The sequence below is a fragment of the Egretta garzetta genome, unplaced genomic scaffold (genome assembly GCF_000687185.1).
Source record: "Egretta garzetta isolate BGI_Z169 unplaced genomic scaffold, ASM68718v1 scaffold332, whole genome shotgun sequence".
Lineage (NCBI taxonomy): Eukaryota > Metazoa > Chordata > Aves > Pelecaniformes > Ardeidae > Egretta > Egretta garzetta.
Genome location: NW_009258879.1, coordinates 1,024,357 through 1,028,692, shown reverse-complemented (window position 1 = coordinate 1,028,692; position 4,336 = coordinate 1,024,357). Strand labels below are relative to the sequence as shown.

Sequence of the window (4,336 nt, the reverse complement as noted above, 5' to 3'; positions counted from 1 at the left end):
TTTCCTCTCCCGTGCAGGAATTAATGCACCTGACCTGATACGAAGGGACTGTTTCCCAAAATCTGAAACAGGCTAAACTTCCAGAAGGTCTGCTGGTGTTCATAAAACTGCCCTGGAAGATAAGTTCTGCCATAGGAAAATGCGATGGAGCCCTTCACTTTGCAGTGCCCTGCTGAGGCTGAAAGTAGGTGTGAGCAAACTAAGCCGTGTGAAGGCTGAGAATGGCTGTAAAGGGACTGAGGAATGAAGTGCATGGAGCCAAGGACACCGGAGGTTTGAATGTTGTCGATTATATTCGGGTTGAAATGTAGATCCCCGGGTGCGGAGGTTTAGGCACCTCTCTACTTGTGTGATCATCTCCTGTCTCCCCTAGCCCCTGGGTGTTAAGCATGGTGCCTGCTCCCCAGCCTGAGGAAGCTTTGGGACGCCGCAGGGGATGCCCACGCGTGCCACCAGCCTGCCCAGGGCCACTCCAGGGCAGGCTGTCCCTTCGGCTGGGAGCCCATTTGTCCCCAGCCCTCAGGGACCTGCAGGAGTGCAGCAGTGAAGGCTTTTTGAGAAGATGTCCCTGCTCATGGCAGGGGGGGTGGACGAGATGACCTCTAAAGGTCCCTTCCAGCCCAAAGCATCCTATGGCTCTATGTGGTGCCTTTGGTTCAGGGGCATAGGGGGGAGGTATGGTCCTGAAGAGCTTATTTTGGAGATCCTGAACAGCTTATTTTGGAGATCCTGATCCTCAAGCAGTTTGTGTGATGTTCCTTCACTCAGTCCATTAGAGGTAGGACGCAGATTTGAATCTATTAAATACCAAACCTCTTAATTGGCACCAAGCAGCTTGACTTCACCCTATTTCAGATCAAGGTGTGAGTCTGAACTACAGATTTATGGTGATTAGGCGTGGAAAAAACAAACCAAAACCACCACCCTTGCTGCAGAAGAGAATAAAGCCAGGAAGCACTGATGTTGCACCAAGAAACGAGCTGGAATGATTTTGTCGGGTGTTTGTGCGGTCCCTGTGCTACGGTTGTTAAACCTCTTGCTGCCCACTCGGGCTAGCTGTGCCGAAATTGGTGTGTAAAGGAAAACATACAGGGCCAATGTAAATCACCGTGAGAGGCATCTGAGATGAGTTCAGAAAGCTGTTTGAGCTCAGCTGCAGAGAGGGGCCCCATCGCTGTAATAAGCCTGTCCTGAGCTGCATGCTCCCCACTGAGCACAAAATCATCTTTAACCCTCCCAGAACTGGGAAGTCTCCTGGTATTACAAGTCCCTGTGTTGGAATCCTGTCCTGAAGCAGTTGATCAGAATTAGCCACTGTCTCAAAAAGCTGGAGGCCAGCGAGTGCTCGGGGAAGCCTCGCGGTGCCCGGGGAGCTCTGGCCACAAAGCAGCAGCCAGGGGAGAGCAAGTTTGAACAAGCTCAGAAGAAGGGGACGCTTTCTTGGCAGCGCCTCCGGTAACTCTGCTAATAGCTTCACTCCCTTCTCCCTACCCGACAGAGATGTAAAAGGAGTACCAAGCTGTAAGCCCACCTTAAATTTGAGGAGCCACTTTAGTGTGTAAGTGGCAGGGGGGTGGAAGTTCTGTGATGCTTAGGAAAAGCCCTGTGAATAACTGCCATAGAAAGGAACAGCAAAATAAGTTGGTTTTTGTTTTTAACAGTTCTTATTGGCAGGAAACTTGAGCTGGGAGTTGGAAAGCTGCTGGTGTTTGTTCCCACTGTTAGATCTTGCAAGATAAGCAGGGCTGGGATGGATGGGTCTGGCCGCTTTGCTGGGGCTGACAGCGTGGGGGCAGCTGCGGGCTCAGGCTCTCCGGTGCCCCAAGTCACCCAAACCTGGGGCATGGGGAAAAAGATGGCCTCGGGTCCTGCAGGATGGGTGCAGAATTCATGGGTGCCCGTCTGCCCTTGGTGCTGGTGTGCCGAGCCGTGCTCTGCCGGCCGCCCTGCACTGAGCACAGCAGCTTCCCGTGCCGGATTTCTTGTTCGTGGAGGCCAGAAAGAGCGCGGCTTCTGCTGGGGTCTGCTCCCTCGCTGGGTCTTGGGAGCGCTTAGAAACGCGCCTGAAGCCCGCCGCGGGGGAGGGAGCGGTGTAAGCAGACATATCCCCTTTCGGACTGGCAGGAAAGCCATGCCAGGAAACATTTTGTCTCCTGCGCTGCCTTTGCTCGTCATACAGGATTTGCTGGTAAAATAGGAGATGCCCGTCGGCTTGGTGGAACCGCTCCAAGGACCGTGGGGCTGGTACTGAAAATCCAGGCTGAATGAAAGGGGAGGCAACAGCAAAATGCATGGTGTGCTGGAAATAATAGGAACAGAACAAAGAAAAGTTGCTTGGTGGGTGTAGGCAGACCTGTAGCCTCCTGCTGTCACGGGAGAAATGAGCTTAAGGAAACTCCATAGGTACAAAGAACAGACTGTTTGGTGCTTGCAGAGAAACCCCGCTCCCTTCCAGGGCCCCCAGCAGCGGGGGTGGCCGGGGGTCCTGCACGCCCAGCACTTCCCAGCCCTGGTGGCAGCGGGGGGGTGTTCCTTGGGACACGGACCGTGGCTGCCCGGCAGGAGGTCCCCTCCTGTCCCTGCCCCGTCCCTGGGGCCCTCCTGCAGCTCCGGCACTGTTAGCGTCCTTCTGCTGAGAGGGGGCCTCTGTGTCCCCCCGCCCGCCTATGAGAAACTCGTTGACTTGAATCGGAGCGTTTGTAAATGAAGCTGTTGTCTGAGCACGGGGTGGGACATTCCCGAGCGTGCTGGAGGGGACGCGCCACGGTGCCAGTGCTCCGGTCGGGCACAGCAGCGCTCTAACCGTGACGCCTGCGCTGCTTCACGCTGGGTCTTGGTGTTGTAAAAGCCGCAGCCAGGCTCTGCACGGCTTGCTGCAAGACGCCCAGCCTTGCAGCGGGGCTCTGCCCAAGGCAATCCGGTCGCTCCCTAAGAGCGTCCCTTCTAGGGAGTGACAGAGCACAGAGTCGGCGGCTGTTAGCCCGACCTGGGCTTAAATGGGAGCTTAAATAACAGCCCTTCGGCTGTCACCTTCAGGGGAGAGCCTTAAAGCTTGCTCTGAACTAACGGCAGGATGACTGCAGGCACAGAGAGTGAACCCAGGGAGTCTTGTGTGCAATATGCATAGATGATAATTAATCTTCAGATTAGCCAAACCTAATTTTATCTCTCTGGACCGTTACAAATTGAGTGCACTGTGCTGAAATCTGCAGTGTGACATCTGCCTTGCGTGTAGATGTTTATATTAAAAAAAGGGTGAGAAAAGACCAGAGCTCCTCATCGCCACATGAAATAGCATCTTTGAGGCGCTGCGGTTCTGCGCTATGGGATGTCTTGGCTCTTTCTTGGAGAGTGTTTGGGTTCTAGGGGAGGTCGGGTTTAGCCTGGGGGGTCCCAAAGGCCAGATGCTCGGCTGACGGGGGGTGGTGCCATTCTTACCTGCCCGAGGAGCTGGTTGGAAGAAAGTAGACTGTGTTCCAGGTGAAGGCTGGCAAATTGATTACAATGACTTTTAATTACATTACAGCTTGACACACTGTCTATAGGTAGCACGGGTCCAAATGCTTGCACAGGACGAGGGGCGATAGACTCGGAGGCGTTGCTGCCGCGGCTGCCCTGGGATGCCTGGGTCCTGCTGCGCAATTGAGACGTTTTTCCCAGCTCTCTTCTCGAGCTGCAAGCATTGCTTTCCCTTCAGTTCAGCCTTTCCCTGCTCTTCCACCTCGCTGCACTGTTTCTGCAGCTTCATTTCGGGCTCCTGTCTTTGCCGGGCCTTCCGAGCTGATACAGCTGTAAAATCTGCCTTTGGTATTTTTAAGTTTCCCCTCACAGAACAAGAGGTCAAACAAAAACAACCTCAGCCAGGCAGCTTAGCAGTGCTGGGATTAAAAGTTTTACTTCCACTGCCCTCCTTGGGGGTGCCGAGCAGGAGCACGGTAGGTCTGTCCGGCTGTGTGGAAGCGGGAAGCGTTGAGGGGCGTGCTTGGAGATCATAGAATCATAGAATGTTTTGGGTTGGAAGGGACCCCTAGAGGTCATCTAGTCCAACCCCCCTGCAGGAGCAGGGACACCGCTAACTAGATCAGGCTGCTCAGAGCCCCATCCAACCTGGTCTTGAAAGTTTGGAAACTTTCCAACTTTTCCAACTTTTTGGAGATTGCGGGGTCTGTTCTGCCAACCGTGCTTCCTACCGGCTCTGGGGGTAAGGGTAAGGAGTTGGAAAGACGCCGTGACTCGGTGTCTGAGAAGTGAAACACCCATCCCGTGCACTGCCCATGGCTGCCTGGTCCTGCCCGGCCCCGCGCTCACTCCTCTGCCTCTCCCTTGCAGCGCTGCG

The 4,336-nt window shown here is 54.6% G+C and overlaps 1 protein-coding gene across 1 annotated transcript in view; it reads left to right on the top strand.

The window, feature by feature from the left end:
- LMCD1 (LIM and cysteine rich domains 1) overlaps positions 1–4,336 on the top strand; it is a 14,175-nt gene that overhangs the window by 8,845 nt on the left and 994 nt on the right. The gene's annotated exons all lie outside the window — the stretch shown is intronic.